At 45.0% G+C, this 11768-nt stretch overlaps 1 protein-coding gene across 5 annotated transcripts in view; it reads right to left on the bottom strand.

Annotated features, from left to right (window-relative positions):
• Positions 1–7709, bottom strand: part of ARHGEF28 (Rho guanine nucleotide exchange factor 28) — a 128588-nt gene extending 120879 nt beyond the window's left edge. For 3 of the 5 annotated variants that reach the window (XM_026794345.2, XM_074533322.1, XM_074533323.1), the window contains exons 1-3: positions 3218–5562; positions 2918–2956; positions 1573–1839 (exon numbers count right to left, since the gene is read on the bottom strand). The gene's annotated coding sequence lies outside the window, so the exon portion shown is untranslated. Of the gene's footprint in view, positions 1–1572; positions 1840–2917; positions 2957–3217 lie in introns of all 5 variants that reach the window. The other 2 variants (XM_074533318.1, XM_026794338.2) reach the window with 2 other exon arrangements.
• Between the last annotated feature and the right edge of the window lie 4059 nt (positions 7710–11768).

The following is an 11768-nucleotide window of genomic DNA, read 5'->3' on the forward strand; positions in this document are numbered from 1 at the left end:
ATGTTGAACACGTAACCAAAAAAGAGAAAGGCTGCCACAGAAGCAAAGTGTTTTGTGTTTTCACCACCAGGAGGAGGGGGACGTGCCTGACTCAACTGACTCGTTCATATGAATATTTTTGTTTTAAAGACATGTTCCCCTCTCATTTCTGTGGAAAAGTGAGTTATTTCTCAAAACCCTAAAGGAGAGAAAGAAGCCAGTAAAACCCCATTACCATCCCATGTCTTTCAGCAAGAATTTAATGGCTTTACATAGGTATGCATTCATTTCTAAACTTCAAAACTTTTCATTGTTTTTGCTTTTTGTGGTGATCACATAAAAAATCATCTGTGCAAGGAAGCAGGGACAAAAGTCCACAACTCCAAAATTTCAGAGAGAACCTACTGAGCTGTGGGGTGATCAGGCCCTTGGAAAGTTAAACTTGCCAGAAGGAAAAGAGGTACAGGTTGATGGGGTGCACCCAGATTAGGGATGGCTTGCAACCATTTTATAGCACCTTCCCTCTACATGCAGCCCCAGCATACTTTACTGGAAGCATACATGAGGATTGCTTTACTTCAGTTGCTACACTCACTCACCACTGAATATAGCAAGCTATCCACCTGCATGTTATCCTAGAAAAGAATACAAACATAGGCACATCTGCAGCAGCTGTAGACCTGGGATGTCAATGCCAAATACTGACAACTGAAAAAAATACAAGAATTATTATCTAAAAGTTAATTTACATAGTTTCCAATGTAACAATGTAATGTTACATTATAAGATACTATCAGGCCTCAGTTCCAGAGGAAACCCTCTCCTGCATTTCTATCATGGAAATAAGGACTTAGGCAAGTTTTTTGTATGTGTTGGGACTATGTATCTAGCAAAACTTACGACAAGTAAGTTTTTATAAATCACATTCAAGTAACAAAGAAAAAAAAATATACACTACAGAGACTGTCTTCTGATTCATAAAACATCCAAGCATCAGTAAAATTACTGTTGCCTAGGGCTTCTATGTCACTGGGTAATGCTACTCAATTTTTCACAATGTGCCAAATGGTTTCTGCTTGAATATATTGGCTATTGAAAACAGCTGAAGGGAAGGAATCTTATTTGACAACTATTACCTTAATTAATAATAATCTGAATGTTTAGATGAATGCTTAGCTTTCAACACACACACACAAAGTAATGTTACAAAATGGAAAGTATCATCAGCAAGGAGGCAGTGAGTCATTTTCTTAAGCTAAGTATTACTAGTACTTAGTACTTGCTTACTACTACTCTTCCTACTCTTCCTCTTCTAACTCCACCCTGATCCCTGAGTGCCACAGCTTGGAGAAACTTCCCCAAGTGAACTTACAATATTATAGTCCACATCCACTGGCTTTCCATCATTTATTAGATGGTGGAGCTTGACATAAAGGGAAATGAAATATGTCAAGGAGGACCTTCCCCTCATGAGCCCTTGCTGATCAATGACTGCATTGTCACTCCATTGTTTTTCAGTAACTCCTGGATTACTTTATCCATAATTTTACCAAGCACTGCAGTGAGACAATAATTACCAACATTCCTTCTCACCTTTCTTGAGAACTGAGACAGTATTTGCAACTTGAAGTAGATTGGGACCTTTCCAGACTGCCAAGGTAGTTGAGTAGTATGGGAGAGAGATCCTGCAATAACATCAGCCACTTCTTTCCGTACTCTGGGATGAATCTCTTTGGGACCCATAAATTTATGCACATCTAGCTGAAGAAGCCTCAGACAAGTTCAGAGTCAGCTGGGAGTTCACTGTCCCTCTAGTCGTGGCCTTCTTGGAGAGACCTCTGGGGATCCACAGCCTGTGACCTGTGTTGAAGACAGAAGTGAAGACATTAATGCCTCTGCTCTGTCTACATCCCTATTTGTGAGGTAACTGACCCCATCAAGTAATGGACCAGTTATCTCTGATTTTCATTTTTATAAGTTTGCTTCACTTTCTTATATTTTAAACACTCTACATAGCTTAATCATAATGTTAGACGATAAGTATTTTAGTGTTTTCTAAAATACCAAAAGTTTTCACATCATTAGTTACTCAGCCTTGAACAACTCGTACAATACAACTTAGTAAATTCTAGCAGCATGGTCTTGAAGCCTATCTCTTGAAGTTCCCTCAAGAAATTAGAATGTATAGGTGATCTAGCAATAAAAGTTTCACTTATTGGCAGAATTAGTCCAGGGAAGATTCCACTGTCTTTGCTAGGGAATGTTCAGTTGAAGCCTTGATAAAAGCAGCAGAATGACCAACCAGCTCATCTATTTCTCCCATGTAATTCAGATGCCTGAACAAAGGAGAGGGAAGTTTTAATTCACTATTCCTTTTGAATACCAGTCTAATTCTGGTTGCATTTGTTTAGAAAAACCTTTTTTCTGATAACACACTGCTCCTGAGCCACAAGAATATTCAGGGTAAGGAGGTATTCTTTGCAACAGAGCTGCAAGAATGTTCCATATGAAAAGTACATAGTGCTTTTTGTCTGTAACTGCTCTGCGGCAAGGCAATTCATTAACTATATTTCAAGACAAGTCAACCTGGTTATTTCCAAATTACCTACAAGTCAAGGATGATGCCATGTGCAATAAATGCTCCCTTTCCCTTATAAACAGATTAATATCCTTTCCCAAAAAGGACACCCAGCACTACATCCCCTCCAATACAATGGACAATTAACTTTTTGAAGTATTCCAGCTTATTACATTCCATCTTAATACTTAAAAATACTAGATTCTGGAGCATAAGATGGAAAAAAACCTGCTGGAAAAATAACTATGTTTTCATATAAATAATTACTTTTTAACTTGTAGTACAAATATATGTAGGCTTGGCACTGCTGTAAAGCATTTCAAACATTCACCAGCGCAAGAGACCACTACAAACTCTTACCTGGGACTTTTTTTCCTATTTTATTCAAGCTGCAGCCTACTTCAAAAGGAAAAAAAAAATAAAGCCTTATATTAATATTGTAATTATGTAAAATCAGAAAATTAACAACAGGCTCTACACTGGTAATAACAGTATCTTTTTCTAGCTCCTCTGTAACTTAGTTATATCAGTCTTGAAGAACTTGCATAATGTAAAAAACTCTTATTAAATGGGAAAAAATAAACTTATTTTTCAGAACAAAACCTTACATTCACAATAAACAGATATGTCTGGCAAGTTTGTCACCTGAACAAATATTACTTTTGAATGCAGAGGTAGGAAATCCAGTGGAGCTTAAAATACAACTCATCAGTCATTCCAAATATCTTCCAAAGTCTTCCTTCCAAATTTCATTTTACTAGCCTTCTTAGACATCAAGATCTTAAATGGCATTTATGTTTTCATATTTTCTTTCCATTTCGATTGGTGTAGAGAATATCTCACATTTGTTTCGACATCCACCTTGGCAAACTCACTTGAAAGAAAACATGAATAACAAACATTGTAATGCATCAAAAGCCATAAGATACAGATATACGGAACAAATTGTGTTGGAAGGGACCTTTAAAGATCACCTAATCAAATACCTTGCAATAAGCAGAGCACTCCTTCAGCTAGATCAGGTTGCTCAGGGCCTCATCCAACCTGACATTGAATGCTTACAGGCATGGAGCAGTTACCAATTCAGGGCAGCCTGTTCCAACATTTTATCAACCCTGTTGTAAAGAACTTCCATATGTCTAGTCTACATTTGCCCTTTACATTTTAACCATTATCCCTTGTCCTATCACAACAGGGCCTACTTAAAAAGTCTGTGCCCATCTTTCGTATCAGCTCCCTGCAAGTGCCAAAGAAAGCCACGATAATGTCCCCCTGGAGCTGTCCCTTCCCCAGGCTGAGTAACCCCAGTTCTCTCAGACTGTCCTCATAGGTGAGGTGCTACAGTTTCCTGATCATCTTCATGGCCCCCCTCTGGACTACTCCAACATCTCCCTGTCCTCCTGTGCTGTGCCCCCAGAGCTGATGCAGCCCTGCAGGTGGGGTCTCAGCAGAGCAGAGCAGAGGGGCAGAATCCCCTCCCTGCCCTGCTGCCCACCCTGCTCTGGATGCAGCCCAGGACACGTGTGGCTCTCTGGGCTGGCAGTGCCCATGGCTGGGGCAGCTCCAGCCTCTCAGCCACCAGCACCCCCAATTCCTTCTGGGCAGGGCTGCTGGGATCTGTTCATGCCCAGCCTGTGCTGGTACCAGGGCTGCTCTGACCCAGCTGCAGTACCCTGCACAGTTGCCTTGTTAAACCTCTTAAGGTTCACATGGGCCCCTCTCCAAGTCTGTCCAGGTCCATCTAGATGGCATCCCACTTTTCATGTGTGTCAGGGCATCACTTGACTTGGTGTCATCTGCAAACCTGTTAAGGATCCCACTGTCCATGTGACTGATGAAGATACTGAATGGTACTGGTTCCAATATGAATTCCTAAGGGACACTGCTGACACATGTCTGATCTCCAACTGGACATTGAGCCCTTGACCATTACCCTCTGGATGCAAACAACCAACCAAATTCTCATCCACTTAAGAGTCCAACCATCAAATCCATCTCTCTCTACTTTAGATCCAATCAATCACTATTTTTATCTAACATTTTCCTATGCTTCTGCTAGCCATACATCAAACTTTAAAGCCCTGAAATGGATACATACTATAGGCATGAATACTGTCAGTAAGAACTAAGAGTATGTTTTATGTTAAGGTTAGTGGTTTGCAAGCCATAGAAAAAAAATTATGCTGCAAAGAGACATGTGCTCCCTCAACTCCAAGCGGTACCAGTTCACAGAATAAGGATGCTCCAAGATAAGCATCCCCTGCATCTCCACTCCGAAAATTAATTCTGTGTGAAATCTAAGTGCTATTGCCTGATTAAGCCACACAATTAAAAGAAGTACACTGATTTCCTAAAAGACAGAAGAGGTTCTAGGTCTATTAACACAAACAAAATAAAAAATAAAAATAGTAAAGTAAGCAAACTAAAGTTTGAAGTTTGTTCCTGTTATTACCTGTTATCATTCTAACTATTCAAAACCAGTAACAGTAGTAGCCAGGAACATACATTGTTCACATCCAAAGTTAAGGGCAGACCTAACAGCACTCCATGCTTTTCAGTCACAATTGTTAAGATTTTAGGTAGAACTCGTCAAAATTTTTCTAGCTATTTCTACCACTCGTATCTGCCTTTCAATGTCTTACATGAGCAAATTAATTTTGCAAGAAATTCCTATTACATACCAAATTCCAGGCCTACAGAATTCAAGCCATAGAACAGGCTAAGAACAAGGTTCTACCCTAATGTCATACTACATGCACTCAACAGCCTTTGGCACACCTCTTTCCATTGTATTCAATACTGATCCAGCCCTGCTTGAAGTTAAAATAAACCATTACCCTAGCATTCAAACAATAGACTCAAATTCCATCTACTGCACATTGGAAGTGGCAGAATTACACAAAATTGAGTTTTGATATTGAGCTTGATATTTTCTCATTAGTACTTTACTCATTATATTAATTCAAATTAATTCCCCTTTAGAAGTATTACCTATTTTCTAGAAAAATTGTAACTCATAAATACATATGCATCATTAAAAAAAGTAAACTAAACTTCCTCAATATACCTTAGCATGCACTTCTTGAATCATTCTGCTATGTGCTGTGAATTCATGAAAATCTTAAATGGAGATGAAGCGGGGAGAGAAAAAACAATGTAGCCAAGTGTTATCAAATGTATATGCTGTTTTCTTTGTATTTTCAAGGATGTGAGATCTTAACCTTAAATGTGAGATCTTAACCTTAAACCTCAAGGATGTGAGGATATTAACCTTAAATAAAGACAGTGACACATTAAAATTACACAAACAATTATTTTATGGTAAATAAAAACTGAAAATTGTTGACTGCTGACAGTTCTGGACACACAACTGCAGTGGGCTGGTGCTGGCCAAACACCAGGCAGCCACCAAAGCCCCTCACTCAATCCTCTGCAGCTGGACCAGGCAGAGAAAATATAAAAAAGGATTCATGCACTGAGATAAGGAGTGGGAGAGATCACTCATCAAATACCGTGACAAGTAAAACAGACTCAACTAAGATATATTAATTATATTTATTACTGAACAAAATTAGAGCAGGACAATGAGAAGTAAAATAAACCCTTAAAAACACCTTCCCCTCACCCCCTCCCTCCTTCCCAGCTCTCCCTTCTCCCGCAGTGGCACAGGGAGACAGGAATGGGGCCATGGTCAGTCCATGACCCGTGGCTTCTCCCACTGCTCAGGGAGAGGAGTCCTTGCCCTGCTGCACTGTGGGCTCCCCTGCCATGCAGACAGATCTCCATGAACTTCTCCAGAGTGAGCCCATCCCACAGGCCACAGTCCTCCCCACACTGCTGTGGGGTGGTCACGCTCCCACGGTGCATCCTCCACGGGCAGGCTGCTCCAGCCTGGGAGCAGGGCCCCTCTCTCCATGGGTGTCCCATGGGGTCACAGCCTCCTCCAGGCATCCACCTGCTCCAGCACGGGCTCCTCCATGGGCTGCAGATGGATCTCTGCACTCCCCATGGATCTCCATGGGCTGCAGGGGCAGGGCTGTCTCACCATGGGCTGCAGATGGATCTCTGCATTCTCCATGGATCTCCATGGGCTGCAGGGGCAGGGCTGTCCCACCATGGGCTGCAGATGGATCTCTGCATTCCCCATGGATCTCCATGGGCTGCAGGGGCAGGGCTGTCTCACCATGGGCTGCAGGGGAATCTCAGCATTGGGAACATCCCCAGCCCCTCCTTCTTCACTGACCTCGGTGTCCACAGGGTTGTTCTTCTCACATGTTCTCACTCTGCTCTTCTCTGGCCACAATTACAACTGCACAATAACTTTGTTATCCCCATTTCTAGTGGGCCCAGCTTTGGCCAGCAGCATGTTCATCTCTGGAGCAACCAGGGATTGGTTCTGCCAAACATGAGGAAGCTTCAGGCAGCTTCTCACAGAAGCCACCCATGCAGCCCTGCTGCTACCAAAAATGAGGCCATGTAAATCCCCATATAAATGTAGGAAGTTATGTAACTCTGTGTCCTGGGGTGACGTTATGATGCTTGTATATCCCAATTCATCTGTTCTGTGCCTTTAAGACCGGCTCTGAAGAGTGGAAGTTTTGTTTGGGTTTCTCTTATCAGGACACAGAGACAAGCGGTACACAGGGCTTTTTACTTCCAGCTTCAGCTTGCTGCTTTTGCTTGCTCTCTTTTTCTGCTCTTGCTTCTGCTCTGCTTTCTGCCTCTGCTTATTAGCTAGTTCTAGCTAAACAGTCCACATTGCTTCCTGGACTGTTTCTCCTCTCCTGTTCCTGTGACCATCTCGAACCTGCTCCGGACTGGGACCCAGGAACACCGAAGGTTCGGCTGCAGCGGCTGGCCCAGCACCGGAGGGACTGAGAACAGAGCAACCACCCCCGAAAGAGACTTTCTGATTTTGCCATCTTTCTCAAAGCGGTGTCATCGGGTATTGTTCATTTTGTGTGCTGGGGGGTGCGGGGCCAGTCAAATAAACAGGTTCTTTCCACCTCTCTCCGAGGAATTTTTTCCCAAACCGGTTGGGGGGAGGGGCCGTGTGGGTTTCGCTTTCTGGAGGGGCCCTCCTTTGCAGATTCTTTAACAAATTTGCCCTAAACCAGCACAAATTTTTGGCGCCTAAACGTGAGGCTCAAGAGAGAGAGTGGAAAAACCCTGTTTTGACTGCATTTTGGCTGCTATTACTCTGTGTTCGTTTAAATCAGCTAATAGCCATGCTTTTTGGATTCATGTCTGTTGGGGTGAAGGTTTGCATGCATTTCTGGTCCCTAGGGTTTTTTGAGATTTTAATACCTCTCTGGTCCCTAGGCTTATTTTCCTATCCAGAAATAGCTTTAGTATTGCCCCTAATACGTAGTTTTTACATCAGAGGGGCTGTGACCAGAATAGCTATCCTGCTGGGTTTGGTGGCAATAATGTGCAAGAAGTTTATAAACATGCTGGGGTCTGCTCCAGGTATGAATGGTTCATGGCTATGGTTATGCATCCAGTTTGTTGCAGGAGGAGCAGGAGGGAATGAGGTTTTTCAGCCTCTGCTTTCCTCCTTCTCCTATGAATCAGTTGCATCACTAGTGAAGGATGTTCAGTTTCCCCTCAATGTTAAAGAAACCATCTTCCTGGTATTCAATCTGGTAACCTTCCTCTATACAGCCTGCTGCTTCTCTAGAATGAGGGCTGAGATTTCTAGACAGGCTGATGAGACCCCTGACTCTGGAGTAAACCCTGGTGTGGAAAATCCTAAGTGGTGTGGGAAATGGGAGGATATGGGCCAAATCCTGAAGGAATTCTCTGACCCTATAGTGTGGGATTTTCCCCATGAACAAATTCAGAACCCAGCTGAGGTGGGGAAATATCTGAAAGAGAAGTACCAGGATGAGCCTAAGGAGAGGAAGGTCATTGCAGTGAGCTGGGCCCTGGCATATGCTTATCGCACACTGCTAGATACTCTAGGGCAGCAGACAGAGGAAGGGGGGCAGGGAGATAAATCAGCAACTGTCCCGGTGACTCAGGCTGCAGCTAACACTCCAGACTCGAAGCCAGCATCTAAACCCATGGCTGTTGCTACCAGCACTAGAAGTGGGGAATGCACAGCCAAGACCAATCGACCAGTGGATGATGATGATGATGCAGGAGAAGGAACCTCAGTGCCTCCTGACGTAAAGTCAGGAGTCAAAGCAGCAGGTGCAAGATCAGATGCCAATACTGAGTCCTTCTCCCTGAAGGACCTTCGTGGCCTACGGAAGGATTACACTCGAAGGTCTGATGAATCCATAATTAGTTGGCTGGTCCGTCTCTGGGATGCTGCAGGCGAGGCTACCGTTTTGGATGGCACTGAAGCCAGGCATTTGGGATCCCTGTCACAGGATTCTGTCATAGACCAAGGAATGATGAGGGGGGCTAACTCTCACAGCCTCTGGGAACAGGTCCTAAGAAGTGTGGCAGAAAGATACCTGTGTGCAGACGATCTCTATATGCAGCAGACTCAGTGGAAGACAATAGAGCAAGGGATCCAACGCCTGAGAGAAATGGCCGTGGCTGAGATTATCTTCTCAGATGATGTAACAACTAGGAACCCAGACTTAGTACCATGCACGTCTGTGGTGTGGCGAAAACTCGTACGACTCGGGCCACAAGAATATGCCTCTGCCTTAGCCATCATGAAGAGGGATGAGAGGGGTGAGACTGTGCTTGACATGGCAAGGAAGCTCCGAGCATATGCAGATGCTGTACATGGCCCGACACATGCCAGAATCGCAGCGGTGGAAACATGTCTGCAGAACTTAGAGGATAAGATAGAGGAGAACCATAAGAAGCTTAGAGAGGAGATTAAAGAAGACCTTCTCCAAATTTCAGCAGTACAGATCCAAGGTTCCGGTATCCAAGGCAGACGTTTCCCAGATGGTGAGAGAAGATACACCCCGCGAGCTGAGCTGTGGTTTTACCTGCGTGATTGTGGGGAAAACATGAGAAGGTGGGATAGGAAACCTACCGCTGTTCTGGCACGAGGGGTGCGTGAACTGAAGGAAGCCACCAGGAGGAAAGTAGCTCCAGTTGCCCGTAGCCAAATGGCCAGGTATGATGATGATGACATGTCTGATCCCCTCGAAGGAACATCCAAAACATACACCCAGGGAAAGAATGATAACCAGGCTTAGAGGGGCCCTGCCTCTAGCCAGGTAGAGGCCAGGGAAAATCGTGTCTTCTGGTCTGTGTGGATTCGTTGGCCTGGCACATCGGAACCACAAGAGTACAAAGCTTTGGTCGACACTGGTGCGCAGTGCACATTAATCCCATCAAGACATGTGGGGACAGAGTCTGTTTCTATTGCTGGTGTGACAGGGGGATCCCAGGATTTCACTTTGGTGGAAGCTGATATGAGCCTAACGGGAAATGAGTGGAAGAAGCATCCTATTGTGACTGGCCCAGAGGCCCCATGTATTTTGGGCATAGACTACCTTCGAAGTGGGTACTTCAAAGACCCAAAAGGACTCAGATGGGCATTTGGAATAGCTGCTGTAGAGACAGAGGGCATCCAGCAATTGAACACCTTGCCTGGGTTGTCTGAGAATCCATCTGCAGTAGGATGCCTGACGGGAGAAGAGCAACGAGTGCCAATTGCCACTTCCATAGTGCATCGACAACAGTATAGGACCACTCGAGATGCTGTGATCCCCATCCATAAGATGATCAGAGAGCTGGAGAGCCAAGGGGTGGTCAGCAAGACCCACTCACCCTTCAACAGCCCCATTTGGCCTGTGCGAAAATCTGAAGGAGAATGGAGATTGACTGTGGACTATCGTGCATTGAATGAAGTGACTCCACCACTGAGTGCTGCCGTGCCAGACATATTAGAGCTCCAGTATGAGCTTGAGTCCAAGGCAGCAAGGTGGTACGCCACTATAGACATAGCCAATGCATTTTTCTCCATTCCTCTGGCAGCAGAATGCAGGCCTCAGTTTGCCTTCACATGGAGGGGAGTGCAGTACACCTGGAACCGATTGCCCCAGGGGTGGAAGCACAGCCCCACCATCTGCCATGGACTGATCCAGACTGCACTGGAAAAGGGTGAGGCTCCAGAACATCTGCAGTATATTGATGACATCATTGTGTGGGGGAACACAGCTGCGGAAGTGTTCGAGAAAGGGAAGGAAATTATCCAGATCCTCCTGGGAGCTGGTTTCGCCATTAAAAAGAGCAAAGGGACCAGCTCGTGAGATTCAATTCCTGGGAGTGAAGTGGCAAGATGGACGGCGTCAGATTCCTACAGATGTCATCAACAAGATCACAGCAATGTCTCCACCCACCAATAAGAAAGAGACACAAGCTTTCTTGGGTGCAATAGGTTTTTGGAGGATGTATATTCCTGAGTACAGTCAGATCATGAGCCCTCTCTACCTGGTCACCCACAAGAAGAACAATTTCCAGTGGGGCCCTGAGCAGCAACAGGCCTTTTTCCAGATCAAGCAGGAGACTGCTCATGCAGTAGCCCTTGGCCCAGTCAGGACAGGACCAGAGGTGAAGAATGTGCTCTACTCTGCAGCCGGGAACCATGGCTTGTCCTGGAGCCTTTGGCAGAAGGTGCCTGAGGAGACTCGGGGTCGACCACTGGGATTTTGGAGTCGAAGCTACAGAGGGTCTGAAGCCAACTATACTCCAACAGAGAAAGAAATCCTGGCTGCCTATGAAGGAGTCCAGGCTGCTTCGGAGGTAATAGGCACTGAAGCACAACTCCTCCTGGCACCCCGACTACCCGTGCTGGGGTGGATGTTCAAAGGCAAGGTTCCTTCCACTCACCATGCCACCAGTGCTACATGGAGCAAGTGGATTGCTCTCATCACTCAGCGTGCCCGTATAGGTAAACTGAATCACCCTGGGATTTTGGAGGTCATTACAAATTGGCCCGAAGGTGAGAATTTTGGTGTCACAGATGAAGAGGAACAAGAACCAGTGACACGTGCTGAAGAGGCTCCTCCCTATAACCAGCTGCCCCCAGAGGAAACACGCTACGCTCTTTTCACTGACGGTTCCTGTCGCATCGTAGGGATGAACCGGAAGTGGAAAGCAGCCGTATGGAGCCCCACATGACAGGTTGCACAAGCTACCGAAGGAGAAGGTGGATCAAGCCAATTTGCTGAACTCAAGGCTGTTCAACTGGCCCTAGACATTGCTGAGAGAGAGAAGTGGCCAAAGCTCTACC

This window comes from Zonotrichia albicollis, chromosome Z (assembly GCF_047830755.1).
Source record: "Zonotrichia albicollis isolate bZonAlb1 chromosome Z, bZonAlb1.hap1, whole genome shotgun sequence".
Lineage (NCBI taxonomy): Eukaryota > Metazoa > Chordata > Aves > Passeriformes > Passerellidae > Zonotrichia > Zonotrichia albicollis.